We start from the raw sequence: 21670 nt of genomic DNA, 5'->3' as shown, positions 1-21670 counted from the left end.
CCAGCTACCCGCGACGGTGAAGCTACGGCGTCCGCAAGACCCGCCCATTTAGATGTTAACGAGGTAGACTAAGTCACTCGAGTAGTACCGAGTCTTATTATTTTCTACGCCCTGTAATTGTGGGATCTTATATCACCATAATTAGATGTTGTCTGCTTGTACGCCCCTATTTTGAATAATAGCCATGCATGAGTATGTTGGCATACGGTTGCATTTTTAATTCCGGGCGTAGCTACCCAAAAACCACCCCAATGACGCCCACAGTGATACGTCACTTTTGTGAGATATGTGTATCTATGGCTTTGACCCCAACTCCATAGAGCAAGACCGACAAGACTAGTTGCCCCTACCGCGAGAAATAAGCCAGCCCCGATGCTATATAAAAGGCCACCTTGTGACCTTACCAAGCACCCCTCACCTTGTGCACAACTCTCACAGCCATTTCTTTGCCATGCCGACCCCCAGTATTTATCTAAGAACCCCAGATGCAACCCCAGGTAGTTTTGTTAAAATATTGTGGGACTTTACCTGCAGTACCATGAGTTCTATCCATCCACCTCAGCACGAGTTGCTCAAATCGAGAATCACCTCTTCCACCTCGAAATATTGGGCAGTAGTGCACATCCCTCCCGCAAACCCAAACCAAGACCCAACGGAAGTCTCCTTCGTGGGGAAATCTATGCCAACTCCGCAGATGGCCATAGAAGCTGCTGCATGCGAAGCAGTTGCTCGCCTTTGATTCGCGGTGCCCTATGCCAGTGAACGAGGGTATTATTACTTTCCGAGTCGTGCAACACCCGGGGAAGTAGCATCTTTTCCCGGTGGACGAATAGAGAGAGACCCTGTACTGGCCAACCTTGCCCAGTATGTCATAGCTCAAGAGCGTTTGACCCAGCGAGTAATGGGTTATCTCCAGTGCCTCGCTGATCTAAATCCTCGGATTGCTATTGGCAGACCACTGAGGCCCGACCAAGAGAGACGCGTGCTTCGACTAGTCAATCCTCTTCCTCCAATAGAAGAGGAGTCTATCCTAGTACCAGAGACGTTTTCCCAGGACCCTGTCTGTTTGCCGTTGTAGACATCACTGCTATGTTTTTGTCCCGACATTTATTCACGTGTGGCAACTTATGCATTGTATCCTAGATTTATTCGGTAAATTAAATAGTAAGATTCAATTAATGTGAGCAGTTTTGAGTGCTGTCAATTGTGATTATCTGTTTGCGCTCTCAGGAAAATTCTATAGTGAAATTTTTCCCTGAGCTATTGCAGCCTGTATTTCTCAGCGGCGTAAAAAATTTTTCACACAGCACCACGATAGCAGACTCGCAACCACAATCGCTCGACCTCATACATTAATTGCAAATCCACGTACACATTTTTGCCCTAGCTAACCACAGCCTCTAAAGAAGAGATTTGTGGATAATTATTCGGGTGCAAGTTGCCTCCAGCACACCGACAGCAGTTAGCACCCGTCACCAGCACCTAATCCTCACGATCGCCGCCGCCACGAAGAGCTAACACTCGCGCAACAGCATCGCGACGATCATCGAGGATCATCACGCACAAGAGCACGGAGAACCCCAGCAATGCCGCCAACCCTCCGCACATCAGGATCATGTACCAGTCCGGCATCACCTCCGCCATTAGAGCCTCATTCCGAGCTCCCACAAACAGAAATGGAGAAGAAGGAAAGAGAAGGGGAGCAAGGCCGGGTGTGAGGAAGAAGAAGGGAGCACCGCGGTCGTTTTATAACTCGAGATCGGTGTACGGTGGGCGAAGTTCACCAGCACCGCTCGTCACTCGATCGCCGGTGTTGGGAGCCGAATCCGCGAGCAGTGCCGACAGCGCACTGGCCCGCGAGGTGAGTGCACACTGCGTCGGCAGCTAGCACGCCGCGCACTACCGCAGTACGGCCTAGATGCCCTATGCGCTAGGCATCGCCGGTGGAGAAAGCGCGGGAAAGCACGCGAGAGAGAGGGAGAAAGGAAAGCCAGAGGTAGAAGAAGAGACTGACAGTGGGCCCAAGGTCCACCTGTCAGCCAGAGAGAGCACTGTGCTCTCGGGTGCAACCAGCGTATTTTTTTAGAAATTCAGAATTTATTCTAGATTTACTGTAACCAAAAGTAGAAAATCCTCGGTTTCCCCAACCATAGATTTTTTTTTTCCACACAGCGCCAGTATTTTTCATACTGTAGTTTTCTCCCACTTATCTGCCCTCTCACTGTAGCAACTTTTTAAGATGATTATTTTTGTCGTATTCCGTTTTATCTTCGATACAACCCTTAGCAAATCTCGAGGACGAGATTTTTCTTAAGGGGGGTAGTGTTGTAACACCCCAAAAATTTTAACTATGTTTTATTAATTAAAATTTTGCCAGTAAATAAAATTTTCATTTTTCTTGTTTTACCTTTTGATTTCAGAATCATTCTTTCCCTCTAAAATTTTTGGAGTGTTTCCCTCTCAATGGAATCTTTCAAAAATATTGTTGGACTTGTGTATCTTCCCAAGACCATTTCTTTTATCAGAGGAAATTATTTCTACTATTATTTTTCCTAAGCTTATTTTCCTTTAAAATGATTTCTCTTAAGTTTTAGAGTCCCATTTGCACTGCAACCATTGGTTAAATTCATTTAAAAATTCCACCAAAACTTGTAGATGTCATGTGATGTCCCTACATCACTTTTATGCAAAAATATCCTTTAGTCATTTGGAGATTTTGAGCTCTACCCCTAGTTTTTAAATCTGATCCAGTTTGTAATTTGCACTACAACCTGTCTAAATAATTCTTTAATAATTCCACCAAAAATTGGAAATGTTAGTAGGAGCATATAATTCAACTTTATGCAAAAATCCAATTATGTTCTTTAGAAAAATTTAGCAAATCATCCTCATCTTCATTCTGGTCCATTTTGGTGCTTTCTACTACAACCATATTTTTCCTTGATCTTTTGCCCTTGATTTTTTTATCCTACTTATAGAGCATCCTACCAAACTCTTAAGTCCAGGAGATTGGAACCATTGGGATACTTTTGGTCCATGCAATAGTAACCCTTGTTTTATGTCCAGATTGGATTTTATCAAAGCTTACACTAGCGAGTTTCTAGTTTGGCCAAAATAACTTTACCACCCTCTTTATCACCTAAGAGACCCCAACCAGGAGTCTTTGGCCACTAGAGGGGATGCCTAGAGGCTCCTGGCATTCTGTCGAACACTTTGAGTTCATGAACAGATTTAACATGCTCATGAGTTTGCACTACAGACTTGCCACAGAAGCCAAACCAACATGTCCACTAGCATCCCAGCTACCACTAGCCTAGTTCTGTTGAGTACCAGCCTCGCCTAAGCCCTATAGCACACACTGGCATTCCGTCGAGCACCTGGCGTGCGTGCTCTGGGCGCGCCCAGAGCGCCCGTTTTGCACGCGCGCACCGGAGCCGCCGCGTCCCGCCCCTGGCCCTTGCTCGCCTGCAGAGCCACGCTCGTCCCCGTCCACACACCAGAGCGCTCCAAGCTTCCCCCTGGCGCCCTACAACACCGCCGTCAGAGCCCCTTGGCAGCACGCCGGCGTCCGCAGCAGGCCTCTGCGACGGACGGCGCCGCCCAAGCCATACGCGCTCGCCAACTGCCCTCTGGAGCAGTCCAGGCTTATCCTCAAGCTCGTCCACTAGCGCCCGTCGCCGCCACGTCGTCCTGCGGGCTACAGAACGTCGGTTCGCCAAGCTTATCTCCGGCCGCCGCAGAACCACCATTGCTCGCCTATATAAGGAGCCCCCGAGCTCGTCCAGACCCTCAAGCAGCCTCACACCACCTCTCTAGAGCCCCCATAGCCAGTGATCGACGGGAGGAGTTCGTCTACCTCACCTCCAGCAGGTTCGGCCGCCGCCACACTCCAGTGAAATCCGGCCAAGACCAAGGCCCCCAAACCCCTCCCGTGCTTCCATCCTCCTCCCCTCGACCATGCGTAGCCAACCAGCATCTCAACGTTGATCGGAAGCCACCGTAGCGCAAAGCCCCAAATCCACCAGAGCCACCATCCGCCACGGAGCTCGCCACCGGCGACCCCCTCCACCCCTGCCAGCCTTACGACCACCAGGAGAACCGCCCTGGACTGGCGGATCCAACCCCGCCCTCAGAACCCCGCGGGGAGCCGCCGCACGTCGGCGACGATCGCCGGAGCCCCGCCACCGCTCGGCCAGAGGAGAAGAGGGCGCGGGCGACTGGTCAAACCTGACCAGTGGACCCAGCGACCCCACTGTCAATGACCCACAGGCCGGCCCGCGCTGTAAGTGGAGGCGTAAATCACGAAGTACGTGTCCCCCTCTCGAAAGTGTATTTCATCCGAAACGTTTTCTTTTCTGTTTTATTTTAAAACCAGATTTTGACCTGAACTTTGACTGGCTATATCTTTTTAAATAAAACTCCAAATGAATTGATTCCTTTTCCTACCTTTCTCAAATTCCACCTAGTTTATTTTAAGATTTATTTCAAAAATTTCTAGGACAACTTTTTGCGCTGTTTTTGAAGTATGTATTATTTGTATATTTCCGAAAATAGGGATTTGGAGGGGAGATTATAGCTTTCAAAGACTTTGGAGAGCACCTCACCTTTCCACACCTTGAAGGCAAGCATCTTGAACTCAGATATGATACAAGTTGTGTGTTGTTTTGCTAGAGTATTTTGAACTCCATCATTTATGAAAATGTGGAGTGGTGTTATTTTATGTGGAATCATACTCATACATATAAGCATATGGTGAAAATCCTTTCTGTTATGTATGTGATATTGGTGACAGTAGCTACTTCTCATGCCACATATGCCTGATGATGGTTCGGAGGGAGTCTGAAAGGAGGTTATGTTCCGGTGAACACAACCCCGTGACTGACATCTCGTTGTGGCGAGAGTGTGCAGTAAGGCATGAGGGGGCATGAGGGGTAGTGACCCTGTCGGGAAACTATGAAGAACATTGCTATACTAACCATGCAGGGAGCACATAAACCTCCTGAGTCGACCATAGATCGAGTCTTGCTCCAGTAACCCCCATGCTTGTTTCGTACTACCACTCGTCCCTGGCGCTGGTAGGGTACGGTTCAGTAAATTGTCAACCCCTTTCCTGGCACACACCATATAGTGAGGCCATGGTGGAAGATATCGGGTGCATCCGGTAGGCAGGCCACTTGGTCCGGGGGCATGGGTGTTTCCGGTTGTAGCCGAGGGGAGTAGCTTCCCTAGTTTGCGCGCGTTAAAAATTTTTGTGATCCCATGCTAATCGAGGTTGTAGCCTCCCCACTTAGAGTTTTGCTTGACAGGTGTCGTGGGTGATTCCAGGCACCGGTAAGTTAAGCTGGTGTGTGTGGGTCAGGTGTGTTTTCAATTAAAAGACCGTAAGCGGAATTAGTCCCGATGGACTAAAGGAATCTGTTACTCGTGGGTAAAGAGTACACCCTCTGCAGAGATTTCATCTATTCGAATAGCCGTGTCCATGGTTAAGGACTACAGTCTGGGATGGGTCGAGTGTCGGTCTTAGTGTCGGTCTTCGGAGGAAAACTTCTAAACCAGAACATTGATCATGATTCGTGACATATGATGATTTTGATTATTGTTTTTATGGACTAACCAACTGTATTGTTTGGATTATTGAATATCCCTGTGACGGTTCTACCTCCTGGATATTCACCATGATTATTTTTCTTATAAGCCCTTTATGTGGTGTCGCTGAGACGCCCGACTGTGGCATGCTTGTTATTTACCTTATAAGCCCTTTATGTGGTGTCGCTGAGACGCCCGACTATGGCATGCTTGTTATTTACCTTATAAGCCCTTTATGTGGTGTCGCCGAGACGCCCGACTGTGTCATGCTTGTTATTTCCTTACTTTATAAGCCCTTTATGCGGTGTCGCACAGACGCCCGACTGTGGCATGTTTGTTATTTATTCTCTTTATAAGCCCTTTATGTGACGTCGCTCAGATGCCCGACTGAGGCACGCTTTATATTATTACCCTTTTCAAGGTGTCGCCTCATACACCCGATCGGTGCATTTTTTATTTCCTGCTTACATGCATCGTGAGTTTTATTTTTGGACTGACTAAGTGATCGTGGATTATTTTAGTGCATGATTATCACCTGCTATGTTATACCTGTTTTCATGATGTTTGCGAGTACATTCAAAGTACTCACTGGCTGGTCCCTGGCTATTGTCTTGGCCAGATTCCTTGCATGGAGAGGAGCGCTGGGATGACAATCCGGGAACCTAGGCAATGGAGATAGCAGCCGCGCAAAGATAGGATTTATCCAGGTCAGCTGTTCCTGTGGGAAATGGAGTCCCATAGACGCAGATGAACAACAACCGCTTCTGCCATCAACCACTAGAAACCTTATGTCATACTCACAGGCCAGAATGGTCTTGTACTACATATTTTGTATTTGCTTGGAATTTTTGTATCAAGATTGTGCCTCATCAGCTACCAGTAATCCTGGGGCTGATGAGCACAAGGGCCGTCTTTTTGGGAAATTATTATCCCGAAAATCCGGTCGCGACACCAGGCCTACTGGTCAGGTTTGACAAGTCGCCGCACGCGCCTCCCTCTCCGGCAGAACAGAGGCGGGGCTCCGGTGAGGCTCGCTGGTGAATGCCGGCACCCCTCGGGGATCTGAGCACATGGGTGTGCTCAAGATGTCGAGGCGAACCTGTGGGTACCCTGCTTGGTCGACGGAGTGGACGGAGTCGCCGGCGGCGAGCTTCCCAGCGAACGGCGGTGTCGGGTGAGATGGGGCTTTCGCCTATGGCGGCTCCTGATCAAAACCGAGCATGTGTATGGATTCGTGGGTGCTCCATGGTGCTGTTGGTGCAGAGAGTGGAGAGGGGAGGCCCTAATGGCGTCGGCATGAACAAGACAGAGGCGGCGGCCGTGGATGTCGGAGAAGAAGAAGATGACCAATTCCGGTCGTGTGGCTGCTCATGGAAGATCATTGAGGGAGAGGAAGGTGTTGTGTTGCTGATCGAGGGCCTAGGCTGGCTTTTATAGCACAATGGGGTCGGCTCCGCGGTGCATAGAGGATAAGCACGGCGATGGCGTTCATTACAGTGGCCGGTGAGGATGGTGGTCACCCACATTTACTCCTGGGACGAGCTAGACTGCTCGGGATGCGCCACGCGGGTTGGGCAGAGACATGGTCGTGCGGGACTCGTCGGGCGGCGGTCTTGGTCGTCGTGGACGGGGATGGACGGCACTAGGGGCCAAGCGAGGGTGTCGGCGAGGTTCCTGGTGGTCGGGCTGATCCAGAGGAGGATCAGGATGAGAGGGGAAAGCAGCAGAGACACGGCAGGAGCTCGGTGCCGACGCATGCAAAACACACGCTTTGGCCGCGCCCGGTGCACGCACGTTAGGTGTTCGTCACATTGCCAGCGGCATCTACAGGGACCCAAATGAGCTGAAAATTACCAGGGTGGTGATTCTAAACATGGGAGGAATGATGGACATGTTGGTTTGGCTTAGGGCTCAAGTGTCATACGGAGTTCAGAAAGCTTTACCAAATCTTATCATGAGCTGAAGGTGTTCGACAGAATGCTAGGGCAAGCTAGAGGGCTTTGATGGATTTGAAACTCCAAGATGGAGTCCCTTTATATGGTAGAGATTATGGTGGAGTTGTTTTGGCAAGAATAGAAACTTGTTAGTGCAAGTTTCACTAGAATTCAGTTCTGGACAGAAACTTGAGAGGAGTGTTTGGTGGACTTGCAAGTTGAAATTGGAGTTTCCCTTCTGGACTTAAGGTACTAGTTGGAAGGACTACAAGATAGAAAAGTTTCAGAATTAATGGAGCTAGGAAAGTTAGGGTTGCAGTTATAACTCAAGAATGGGGCAGAAAAGAAAAGGGGATTGTTCACCCAAAATTTTCAAAAGATAAAGTTAGGTTTTTGCATAGAAATGATATATAGGCATCACATGACCTCTCACATTTTTTTGTGGAATTTTAAAACAATTATTTAGAATAATTGTAGTGCAACAGAAGCATTTCAAGCACTAAAAATGTTTTTTTAAAGTATTTCTTTGTGGAAAATTTTATTATGAAAATGTTTCATACTGTTATTAATGATATAAATGAAATGATTTACAAAGAAAGGACCACAACATTCTACAACACAATCTTCTATGAAGGGGAGAATTTTGTAAAACAGAAAAGAGAAAAGGCTGTGAAATTAATGAATGACCTAGTATAATTCAAAATTTTATTACTGGCCAAATTTTACTTAATAAAAATATGATTAAATTTTTGGGGTGTTACAAACTCTACCCTCCTTAAGGAAATCTCATCCTCGAGATTGTTAAGGAAGAATCGAATGCAAAACACAACAAATGATCATATGCAGAATACAATCATGGCAATGCACTTATGATGTACGCCCTAAATCACAATACAATGGTTGCATCATGTAAACCAGCACTAGGTACTGCAACAATGACGATCTACGGTCCGAAGGTGAGATCTACAGGGTCTTGTGGAAGGGTTCCCGGTGCTGGAGCACATTCTTCTTCTTCCGGGGGAAGTGAAGGAAGTAAACGGAGAACACGCCCTTCCGGAGTTGGCCATGGTGGTCCACCAAGGGCTATATGGGGATTTAGTACAACAAGATAATGGAGGTAATCCATTAGTTGTTGGGTTAGATGCTCCTGGGCCATCATATATTGAATGAGATTGGCTAGAGTTGGATCTCTCTCTATATGTTCACAATGGAGCGTGGCTTCTACTCCAGAAGCTGCGCGGCTCGGGAAATAGTAGTATTTCCTTTCACTGGAAGCGGGTACAATGAATCGAAGACGGGTAACTGCTTCATAAGCAGCAACCTCAATAGCCATGCCTGAGGTTGGCATGGATTTCCCGACGAAGACAACATATGGAGGGCCTTGATTTAAATCTTCTCGTGGGATGTGCACAACTGCCCAATATTTTGAGGAATCAGGGGTGATCCTCATTTTGAACAACTCATACTGGGGTGGGTGGATGGAACCAAGGGTATTGCGGGTTAGATCCCACAAAACCTTAACAAAACTACCAGGGCTTGCATCTGGAGTTCTCAGGTAGGCTCCGGGGTGAGACATCGAAGGATGAATGGAGAAGAGCGGTGCTCAAGTGTGGTGGTGACGGGTGTGGTGCATGGATACGGCCCCTTATAAGGTGCCTGGGTCAGGAAACACGATGTGGCGCTGGTATGTACGACTTGTGCATCGGCTCCGACATAGGGTTGTCTGAGTCAAATTCTCGGACACCACTTCTCAAAAGGAGGGTGACATATTACTGTGTGTGCCAGCAGTCACGTCTAACATTTACTCTGTCGCCATGTGCCAACAATTTATGCTAGTTCACACATAGTACCATTACAGCAATGGTACACGGGTAGTTCACAAGCTCACTACGCCATGCGATTGCTACCTTGAAAATACAAGACAATAGGACTACCAGGATTTGACAACACTCCTAGTGGACTTAGTCCACCTCGTTGAAATCTAGTCGGGCGTGTCTTGTAGATGTGGAGGCTTCTCCATGAGCTTCAGTGTCGGAGTTGATCGGGGTGGGATGTGGAGCAATAGGGCTAGGATAGCGGTGATCACTACTGCAGGTTGCTGCTAACGTGACACTACAATCACAGACCCTTCGACGAAACTGTGTGCGATGCATTAATCGTAAACGGTGGTGTAAAAAACCGTCAAAAAAGGTGCAAACCATTTGCGATGGAGTATGCGTCAAACACGGTTCAGACTATAGTTGCGTGTGGATGCAGGGCATACGGTTCAGCTCAATTAACTGTTTGCGATGAGGAGGAACAAAAGAAACGGGCAGCCAGATGAAGGCGTGTGCGATATATAGCATACGGTTCACTCGGATGAACTGTTTGTGATTAGGCAACACAAAAGAAACGGTCAGCCAGATCAAGGTGTGTGCGATATACGGCATGCGGTTCACTCAGATGAACTGTTTGCGTTGAGACAAGAGAACAAAAACGATTCAGTATATCAAGATGCGTGTGATACGCGGCAAACAGGTCTGTAATCAGAAAAGTGTGCGAAGACCGATAATAACACAGACATTACCGCTCGAAAATGATCTTGATTTTACTAAAGAATAAGATTGTACTATGGAAAAATAAGGTTTACCAACCTCAGGCATGGACATAGACACCAGATCATTTTGATCGAGGACCCATTTTTGGAATAAAAAGGATAGAGACCAGACGTAGTCCAATTAGAAAGTCGTGCTTTAGAGAAAGACTTGTGTTCTATAGGAACAGCTGCCTATGTTCACCCGGCTGCCCTGCCTGCTTCTAATAAGACGTATGTGATATGCTCTGTCTACACAACATCTATTGGCCATTGGGCGACGGGCGGTCATCCAGGTACGCCATAAGGATGCGAAGAGGGCATCCTATATCAGCAAGGACTAGCTGTTCCACCAATAGCTCATCTAAGAGAACTCTCAAGTTAAGTGTGCTTAGGCTGGAGCAGCCATCAGATGGGTGACTAGATGGGAAGTTGTCTTGATGTTAAATTAACTAACAGGATGGGTCATATCTGTCAAATTAAATGACTGATTTGACCCATCCCATGAGTTAATTTAACCTCGAGGTCCTTGTTTTTTATTTTGTTTATTTTTTAACACATGTTAAAGAAGGTCTACCGTATTACTTTTGACAATGTGCGATACATGGCCTGCAGTTGATCCATCCGACCTGTTTGTGATGGAATAAGCCGTGTGTGTTGTGGGCAAACGCTAGCTGGTATTCAACCGTTTGCGGTTGATGAATTCATCACCGACGGGTTACCTAGTGTTGTCTGTGTTCATCTGATCATCATTTACTTCTTGTGCTAGCTCGATGTTCCTTGCTAAGTTTCCATTGATTAGTTGCGTTTTGTGAACACGCCACCGTTTCCCGCCAATTCCTCACCTGTTTCTCGCCACCCAACGATATTGCGCATAAACCTAGGCGGCGCACGACGCATGGAGGCGAAAAGCGCAGCCTGTAGCACATCCACCTTTTCCAAGCATGCCAACCCACCAAAGCGCCGCCTCTGCCATCAACCTCGTCGACGAGGAAAACGAGCAGGCGCCACAGCCGATCGAGGCCGAGACGCTCCCCGGATACGCAATGGACAACGCCGAGATGTGTGTCATTGCCAGGGTTGAGCAGACCTTTCGCTCATGGTGCTTGAGCATCGTGGATCAAGATATGCATGTCAGCGCCAACAGGCTGCAGCTCGCCGCACAACATGATCAATGGCACGCCGCAGAGCAAGCTAGGCGCGTCTGCGCCGATAGGCTGCGGCTCGCCGCACAGCAAGACCGTTGGAGCACCGCAGAGCGAGAGGCGCGGTGCGCCGCACAGCAAGAGTGGATCCATTGGCGCTTGCCTGCTGTCAACATGGCGTCGCAGCCGGGTACATGTCCCGTTAGTACCCCCATTCCTCACTAGGAGTGGGCAGAGGCCCTCAGCTCCGTACTTGCACCAGAGGTCGACTGCGCCGTACTTGCACGGGACGCCCGCCGTGCCGTTTGCGTGGGTGGCGCGTTCGCCTTGTCCGCGGCCCGCTGGATGCCAACGCGCTGGTCCGTAGGCTCGACCGCCTCCTTGGCCTAGGTGTCCACCTGGGCGCAGTAGAGGAACATGGCAGTCGCATCCTCGAGCTTGTGATCGCGCTCCAGATGTACCGCGAGCGTGTTGACCGCTTGGACATGAAGGAAATATGCCCTAGAGGCAATAATAAAGTGATTATTTATATTTCCTTATATCATGATAATTGTTTATTATTCATGCTAGAATTGTATTAACCGGAAACTTGATACATGTGTGAATACATAGACAAAACTAAGTGTCACTAGTATGCCTCTACTTGACTAGCTCGTTGAATCAAAGATGGTTAAGTTTCCTAGCCATAGACATGAGTTGTCATTTTATTAGCGGGATCACATCATTAGAGAATGATGTGATTGACTTGACCCATTCCGTTAGCTTAGCACTTGATCGTTTAGTATATTGCTATTGCTTTCTTCATGACTTATACATGTTCCTACGACTATGAGATTATGCAACTCCCGAATACCGGACGATCACTTTGTGTGCTACCAAACGTCACAACTTAACTGGGTGATTATAAAGGTGCTCTACAGGTGTCTCCGACGGTACTTGTTGAGTTGGCATAGATCGAGATTAGGATTTGTCACTCCGATTGTCGGAGAGGTATCTCTGGGCCCTCTCGGTAATGCACATCACTATAAGCCTTGCAAGCAGTGTAACTAATGAGTTAGTTACGGGATGATGCATTATGGAACGAGTAAAGAGACTTGCCGGTAATGAGATTGAAATAGGTATTGAGATACCGACGATCGAATCTCGGGCAAGTAACATACCGATGACAAAGGGAACAACGTATGTTGTTATGCGGTTTGACCGATAAAGATCTTCGTAGAATATGTAGGAACCAATATGAGCATCCAGGTTCCGCTATTGGTTATTGACCGGAGACGTGTCTCGGTCATGTCTACATAGTTCTCGAACCCATAGGGTCCGCACGCTTAACGTTCGGTGACGATCGGTATTAGGAGTTTATGTGTTTTGATGTACCGAAGGTAGTTTGGAGTCCCGGATATGATCACGGACATGACAAGGAGTCTCGAAATGGTCGAGACATAAAGATCGATATATTGGACGACTATATTTGTGTCGGTGTACAAAAGTTGCGGCTCTCCTTTTGACCCCTTTACTTGTGCACGGGCAGTCAGAGCCTCGCGCCACGGCCACACCTAGCAGGGCAGAGGAGGGAAGCCGGAGAGAAGCCGAGGTACAAGACAGCCAAGACAACGCCAAGGACAAGACCACAAATAGTAGAGGGACGAAGCAGGTTCCCCCGGCAAGACCCTTGCCGGGGCAGCCTCAGCGGCCCCGGCAAGACCCTTGTCGGGGCAGCTCGTCCAACACCAGCGGAGCGCACCACCCTTGAGCCCACGGCTTCCAACGTAATCAACCGCGTTGGGCAAGGGCTCGAGAGGCACCTCCATGCTGGTATGCAGATCTTTGTGAAGACAAAGAACACTCAAGATCAGATGAGAACCAGAAGACGGCGAACCTCGGCAGGATCCTAGCCAAGGGAATCCACAAGACCCCCAGCAAGCGCCTTGCCGGGGACGACTGCACGCCACGGCAAGACCCTTGTCGGGCCTCCCGGCAAGACCCTTGCCGAGGGCGTCAGCGAGGCCACTGCCAGGCCCTCACCAGCCAAGTCTCCACTACCACTCGCATGCAGTTGCCAGCCCAACCAGTTGGGCAGGCACCTGCGTGGCAACATGCTGCTTCCGAGCCAACTCGGCAAGCACCTGCATGGTGGCATGCAGATCTTCGCGAAGACCCTACCACCGCGCCACCTCAGCTGCCTGCCTGCCTACATGGCACCGCACGCATCGCTGGCCTAGGCGCGTGTCGAAGCAAGATGGAGCGGTGACAGACGGGACGGGCCTCGTTCCCGCCCCCGATAAAGCTAAGGGACACCTAAGCAACGCATTAAATGTGTCTTGTCCTGTAATACGGGTGATAAGCTCGTAGCACTGTACGCCTTTCCACCTCCTGTGTGCCACTGTGGCAGCCCCTTTCGACTATAAAAGGAGGCATGTCGCATACTGGAGAGGGATTTGGCTCTTTTGGACTACGCAGCCACCATAGCTAGTTCGAGAGCTCAAGAACTCTCTCAAATACACACCAAAGCAGGACTAGGGTATTACGCATCTCTGTGGCCCGAACCTGGGTAAATGAATCATGTCTGACTGTTGATCCTGCTCTTCTCACAACCCCGCGCCCGCAACCGTAGTAGGGATTCCTGTGATCCCATAGGTGTCGTTTCCCATCGACATCTTTGGCACCAGGTAGGGGCGCAGTTGTGAAAATCTGGTTTGACAGCCAGCTTAGCAGTTCCTCGTGGCCATGATTCCTGAAGAAGGAGACGGACAAAAGAACGGCGATACCTGCAAGCACGAAGGACGCCAGTGTGACTACAGCAAAGCTAAGTTATTCAGAGCCTTGAGCAATTTCCTTTTATATATAAGGTTATTGTCCCCGAAGATCCTGCCTATGTATGGAAAACATGCACACAAGGGGGCCCTCCCACTGTTGGCAACGCCCTTGTTCTGTTTCGAGTCCGCTCAACAGCTCAAGCGACCGCGTCGAGAGCGGCAGGGTAGCCTTCCGCGATCGGCAACGCTCTCGACTTTGACTCGAGTCAAGCTCGACAGATCAAGCGGCTGCGTCGAGAGTGGTAAGGTGGTTCGTCTGGCAGCACGCACACCCGGCAGGCCATTGGGGATCCGTCCTCAAGACGCCACCCTGGGTTTACGCGTCGGTAAGCCTACCCGCTTAACATAGGGTGGACATACAAAGGGAGATCGAACGGGAAAGTAACATGCATAACATAAATTGCCGCCGCGGTTCTAACTAAAGATAAACATTGTCTTGGTCATGAACCTGCAGCGGCGATAAGAGACGGGGTGCCTAATCCCGGCGCTGGCCATCCACCCTCTGAATTCCGTCGATACCGCTGATGACGGGCTTGATACGCTCCCTGAGCGGCGCGAGGTCAGCATCCTCCGGCAAGCTCTCCAGCGCGGCATCGAAGTCGAGGTCGGGGTACCAGTACGCCACCTTGGTGAGAACCTTGGTCATGGCACCCCGGCAAAGCTGCCGGGCCTCATTGGCCAGTGAAGCCGCCCTGTCAGAGTGAAAATGCTCCAGGGCCCCGAGAACACCCTCGAAGAACAGGCTCAGCTTGGTGTTAGTGGTCCCGCTGCGCTCTGGGGCGTACCTCACATTTGGCATCCCCATGGTAGCCAGCTGCGCAGTGATCCTGCCGGCGACATCCACAAGACGACCGATCCAGTGGTTCTCACCCTCCACAAAGTCCTTGTGGCTGGCGGCCTTGTTCTTCCGCAGCTGCTTCTCGGTCTCCAGCTCCATGGCCAGGGTCCCGTCCCGGTCCTTGGCCTCCGAGAGCGTCCCCTCGAGGCCTTCTAACTTCAGCTTCAGGTCCCTAATGGAGTTGTTGGCCGTGGAGAGCAGCTCGGCCTTGCCGAGGGCTGCGGCCTGCGCATCAGGCAAAGCACCCTTGGTCGCGTTCCTCTCCTCCGTCAGCTCTAGGGCCTGCTTCTTCAGCTTGTCCTGCGCCACCGCCAACTCCTTCACCTTGCTGGCGTAAACCAGAGCCTAGGCATCGAGCGCCTCCTTATGCCTCTACTCCAGCTCTTGGGTCTGCTGCGCGACGAGCTCCTCCACCTTCTCGTGGGCCTTCTCCTGAGAGTCCAGCGCCGCCTGGTGCTGGGTCCAAGCGGCCTCGGCTATGGCGGCCAAGCTCTCTGCCGTCTCTTGGGCCTTCTCGATGTTGGCCTGCTTCATGGTGAGCTCCGCGTCACGCTTGGCTAACTCGCCCTGGGCGGCCTTCAGCTCTTCACAAGCCTGGCAGAACCAAGCCTGCGCCTCGGCAACGTGTTCCTTGAGGTCCCCCTCCGCCTTGCCCACCGTTGCCATCCTGGACTTGGCCTTGTCCAGGGGGCGCGGTGGAGCGCCTGAAGCTTCTGAAAGTTGGCGCCCATGGCCTGGAGAAGCCGCTCCTCCTGGGAACCGTCGCCACCGACGCTCGGCTTGTCGACGACCTCAAGCCCGGCGGCGGCAAGCACCTCATCATCGAACACCTCTCCCTCGACGGGCGCCCTGGTGCTCGACGCGCCCGGAAGGTGGACGAACTAGTCGTCAGTCACCCTCAGGTACTTGCCTGAGCCAGAGGCAGCAGAGGAGGAAGGCTGGTCGTCAACCACCTCCTCCTTGGCAGCGGCCTTGCCGGCCTCCCCGGCGGGCCCCTTGTCGGCCTCCCCGATGGGCCCCTTGTCGGCCTCCCCGGCAGGATCCTTGGCGGCATCCCCAGCCGCGTCCTTGGCGGCCTCCTCAGCGGTGATCTTCTCGGCCTCCGCCGCGGCGTCCTTGGCAACATCCTCGATGACGGTGTCCAGGTCCTCCCGGTCCGTCGAGAAAGGATCTGGATATCAAAAAGAGGGTGAGGTTAAGCCAAGACCAAGATTTAAAGAGAAGGAAAGAACAGGGACGAAAGGCGAATGACTTACCAGTACCGGGCTGGGAGGCAGAAGTCCCCTCCCCGCCAACATTTGACGCTGAGGCAAAGCCACCGGCACCCGAGTTCTCCTCCGCCTCCTCCGTGTGCATGGGCTCGGTGCTTGGCGCCCTTGCCGGGGACGCCCCTCAGGGTGGCATGGTCAATGGGGGCGGCGTGTTGGGAGTAGCCCTCTGTGGCTCCTCCTCCTGCTGCTCTCCTCCTGGATACACGGCAAGGTCAGCACCAAAGTATCATACCCCTGACACGCATCGACGAGGGGTGAATAATGAACTTATGCCGGGGGCTACTGTCCGGGCTGCTCAACACCACCAGTTGCACCCTCGAAGTACCAGCCGGGGGCTGGCCGCCCGCCGAGGCCTTGGCCCTCTTCACCCTCTGGGCCAGCGTCTCCCTGTCCCTAGAGAGACAAAAACAAATCAAGATGAGAAGCACAGTTAGGGGAGTCAGAGGTGACAAAAGGAAACAAGACACTTACTCGTCCTCCACCTCCTCTTCTGTTGCCTTCCTCTTCCTCCTCGGGCTGAGGGGCCCGAAGTCAAAGACGATCCCCGTGTTGATGTCTGCGGGCGAAGGAGAAGCTGGTGGAGTCGGGCTATGCTTGGACGACGAAGAGGCGACCGCTTTCTTCTTCGCCACCGTGACCTTCACCAACCTCTTCGCCGCCGCAGCCCTCGTCTGGCGCGCGGACCCCTCCTGGGCCTGCCGCGTTTGTGCGGCCCTACCGGACTGGACTGGCTCGCCAGAGCTGGCCCGCCGCAGGACTCGCCGTCTCCCCGCGGCCGGAGGGTCGATAGCCTCGGCCTCCTCCTCCTCCGACAATGACTCATCGACCGCATCTTTGACAAGGGGAGCCCCGGTGCTGGCGCTGCTGGCCTCCCCAGCGGCCTCCGCCCACCGGGCGAGCTCCTTTTCCTCCACCTCCATCGCGGCCTTGTCCTCCACACCGCCGGCGCTCCCGGCCTCCCTGACGAGCTCTGCCTCCGCCGCCTTGGCGGGGATGTAGTCCAGCTCTGCCTGGGTGGTGTCCTGGACGAGCCGCAGCTCGGTGCTGACGTACCTCTCCGCCAGGGTGTCGAAGAACTCTTGCACCTGCTCCTCCGGTGGCTCGGCCCAACTTGGGACGAGGCCGTGCGCGTTAAACTCCAGCATCATGGCGATGATGTCGCTCCGACGTGAGTTGTTGCTCAGTGGAACCACCCCCACCGGCAACTTAAACAAAGGCCCCTTGGCGACCTTGCCGGCCTTCGCGGCGGCCCTCGCGGCCTTGCCGGTCCTCTCGACCTCGCCGTCGCGGTTCACGTCGAGCTGGAAGAGCCGCTGGCGGAAGTGGGCATGCCCCATCACCGTGAAGTTGTGGTCGAGGCCGGGGCGAAGCCTCATGATGTCGGCGGCGTTCGTGAAGAGCTAGGCCGGCCTCCCCTTGTTATGTAGCGGAGCGATTCGGGGACGGATGAAATCCACCCCGGTCATCTCAAGGGTGAGCCCGGCCTCGGTGAGGCGAAGAATCCTGGTGGTGGCGATCGTGAGCTTCGCATCATCGGCGTCAACATCACTCCAGTCGCTCCGGCGAACCGGCGGCGCCTGAGGGACCCGGCAAAAGTCCAGCACGTCCTTCTCTTCAATCCAGCACCACCGGCCCCGCCATTCTTCCCACCTCTCCTTCATGGCGCCCTCCGGGTACGCCCCCTTGGCCCTTGGGATGGCACCCCCCGTTTGGATCCGAGGGAAGAAGTAATGGCGGAAGAGCGCCGTGTTGGGATGCACCCCAGTGAAACCTTCGCAGAGGTGCACAAAGAAGGCCATGCACGCCACGGCATTCGGAGTGAAATCCAGAAGGTGAAAGCCATAGGTGTGCATGACGTTGTTGAAGAAATCGGAGAAAGGGGCAGAGGCCGCAAGAAAAGTAATCGACGAAGAACGGGTACCGATTTGGGGCGGCCTCGGCACAGTTGGCGGGGATGACGCACGTGGCTGGATGCCCCGTCATCTCTCCCCTCGTCTTGCACCCCCACAGGGGCCTGAAGCAGTCCCGGGTCTCGAACAGGTCGACCGTCTATGGGAAGAAGGCGTGCTGCGTCCGCCGCACCGCCAGCTTGCTCTCCGGCGGCTCCTTCTCCCCGGCGTCCTTGGCCATTCCCTTGCCTCTGCTACTCTTGGGCGCCATGGCGGCTACGGGGGGCGAGGAACGAGGGATGGCGAAAGCGTGGCGGCGGCGAGCAATGGTAAGAGCTCGAGAAGGAGGAAGAAAGGGGATGGCGGTTCCGAGATTGGGGAAGGCGCATGGGGTAAAATGAGCAGTGCGCCCGCGGTTATTCCTTTTTACGGGGAAGGCGCGGGCCGCCTCGTTTCCCATTAACTGCGACGTGACGCATGCGTGCGGAGTCCGCCCCACGCATGCCCCCACGTCACGCACGATCCTCCACGACGCGCGTTCAACGCGGGTCGTGGGGAAGCGTGGCAGACAAAAAAGTTACTGCGGTGAAATCTGCCCCGCCTGCCCGCGCACCGTTCTGGGCCTGGCCCAACAACACGTCGCGCTTATGTGTGGCCCAGGCCCGGGGGCTCCTTTCGGTGTACAAAAGTAGGGGCTCTCCTTTTGACCCCTTTAGTTGTGCATGGGCGGTCAGAGCCTCATGCCATGGCCACACCTAGCAGGGCAGAGGAGGGAAGCCGGAGAGAAGCCGAGGTACAAGATAGCCAAGACAACGCCAAGGCCAAGACCACAAAGAGCAGAGGGACGAAGCAGGTTGCCCCAGCAAGACCCTTGCCGGGGCAGCTCGTCCAACACCAGCGGAGCGCACCACCCTTGAGCCCACGGCTTCCAACGTAATCAACCACGTTGGGCAAGGGCTCGGGAGGCACCTCCATGGTGGTATGCAGATCTTTGTGAAGGCAAAGAACACTCAAGATCAGATGAGAACCAGAAGACGGCGACCCTCGGCAGGATCCTAGCCAAGGGAATCCACAAGACCCCCGGCAAGCGCCTTGTCGGGGACGACTGCATGCCACAGCAAGACCCTTGCCGAGGGCGTGAGCGGGGCCACTGCCAGGCCCGCACCAGCCAAGTCTCCACCGCCACTCGCATGCAGCTGCCAGCCTAACCAGCTGGGCAGGCACCTGCGTGGCAACATGCAGCTTCCGAGCCAACTCGGCAAGCACCTGCGTGGCGGCATGCAGATCTTCGTGAAGACCCTACCACCACGCCACCTCAGCTGCCCGCCTTCCTACATGGAACCGCACGCATCGCTGACCTGGGCGCGTGTCGAAGCAAGATGGAGCGGCGACGGACGGGACGGGCCTCGTTCCCGCCCCCGATAAAGCTAAGGGACACCTGAGCAACGCATTAAATGTGTCTTGTCCTCTAATACGGGCGATAAGCTCGCAACACTGTACGCCTTTCCACCTCCTGTGTGCCACTGTGGCAGCCCCTTTCAACTATAAAAGGAGGCCCGTGGCATACTGGAGAGGGATTCGGCTCTTTTGGACTACGCAGCCACCATAGCTAGTTCGAGAACTCAAGAACTCTCTCAAATGCACACCAAAGCAGGACTAGGGTATTACGCATCTCTGCGGCCCAAACCTGGGTAAACGAATCGTGTCTGACTATTGACCTTGCTCTTCTCACAACCCCTCGCCCCGCAACCGTAGTAGGGATTCCTGTGATCCCATAGGTGTCGTTTCCCACCGACAATTTGGATACCGGAATGGTTCCGGGTGAGATCGGGAATATACCGGAGCACCGGGAGGTTACCGGAACCCCCCGGGAGGTATATGGGCCTTATTGGGTCTTAGTGGGAGAGAGGAGAAGGGAGCAAAGGACAGGGCGCTACCCCCCCCCCCCAAGCCCAATCCGAATTGGGAAGGGGGCCGGGCCCCCTTTCCTTCCTCCTTCCTCCCCCTTCCTTCCACTCCTATTCCAACTAGGGAAGGGGGGAATCCTACTCCCGGTGGGAGTAGGACTCCCCATGGGGCGCGCCATAGGAGGGTCGGCCCTCCCACTCCTCCACTCCTTTATATACGGGGAGGGGGCACCCCTTGGAGACACACAAGTTGAATCATTGGTCTCTTAGCCGTGTGTGGTGCCCCCCTCCACCATAATCCACCTTGGTCATATCGTCGTAGTGCTTAGACGAAGCCCTGTGCCGGTAACTTCATCATCACCATCATCACGCCGTCGTGCTGACGGAACTCTCCATCGAAGCTCTACTGGATCGTGAGTTCATGGGACGTCTCCGAGCTGAACGTGTGCAGATCGCGGAGGTGCCGTACGTTCGGTACTAGGATTGGTCGATCATGAAGACGTACGACTACATCAACCGCGTTGTCATAACGCTTCCGCTTACGGTCTACAAGGGTACGTGGACGACACTCTTCCCTCTCGCTGCTATGCATCACCATGATCTTGCGTGTGCGTAGGAATTTTTTTGAAATTACTACGTTCCCCAACAGTGGCATCTGAGCCAGGTGTATCGCCCACAACTATGTGTTATATGCACGAGTAGAACACAAGTGAGTTGTGGGCGATACAAGTCATACTGCTTACCAGCATGTCATACTTTGATTCGGCGATATTGTTGGATGAAGTGGCCCGGACCGACATTACGTGTACGCTTACGCGAGACTGGTTCTACCGCCGTGCTTCGCACATAGGTGGCTAGCGGGTGTCAGTTTCTCCAACTTTAGTTGAATCGAGTGTGGCTACGCCCGGTCCTTGTTGAAGGTTAAAACAACACATACTTGACGAAATGGTTTTGATGCATAGGTAAGAACGGTTCTTGCTCAGCCCGTAGCAGCCACGTAAAACTTGCAACAACAAAGTAGAGGACGTCTAACTTGTTTTTGCAGGGCATGTTGTGATGTGATATGGTCAATACATGATGCTAAATTTTATTGTATGAGATGATCATGTTTTGTAACAGAGTTATCGGCAACTGGCAGGAGCCATATGGTTGTCGCTTTATTGTATGCAATGCAATCGCCCTGTAATTGCTTTACTTTATCACTAAGCGGTAGCGATAGTCGTAGAAGCAATAGTTGGCGAGACGACAACGATGCTACGATGGAGATCAAGGTGTCGTGCCGGTGACGATGGTGATCATGACGGTGCTTTGGAGATGGAGTCACAGGCACAAGATGATGATGGCCATATCATATCACTTATATTGATTGCATGTGATGTTTATCTTGTATGCATCTTATTTTGCTTAGATCGACGGTAGCATTATAAGATGATATCTCACTAAATTTCAAGGTACAAGTGTTCTCCCTGAGTATGCACAGTTGCGAAAGTTCGTCGTGCCGAGACACCACGTGATGATCGGGTGCGATAAGCTCTACATTCACATACAACGGGTGCAAGCCAGTTTTGCACAAGCAGAATACTCAGGTTAAACTTGACGAGCCTAGCATATGCAGATATGGCCTCGGAACACTAAGACCGAAAGGTCGAGCATGAATCATATAGTAGATATGATCAACATAGTGATGTTCACCATTGAAAACTACTCCATCTCAC

Source organism: Triticum aestivum, chromosome 3D (assembly GCF_018294505.1).
Source record: "Triticum aestivum cultivar Chinese Spring chromosome 3D, IWGSC CS RefSeq v2.1, whole genome shotgun sequence".
NCBI lineage: Eukaryota > Viridiplantae > Streptophyta > Magnoliopsida > Poales > Poaceae > Triticum > Triticum aestivum.
The sequence above is the reverse complement of the archived record's forward strand: the minus strand, read 5'-3'. Positions refer to the sequence as shown.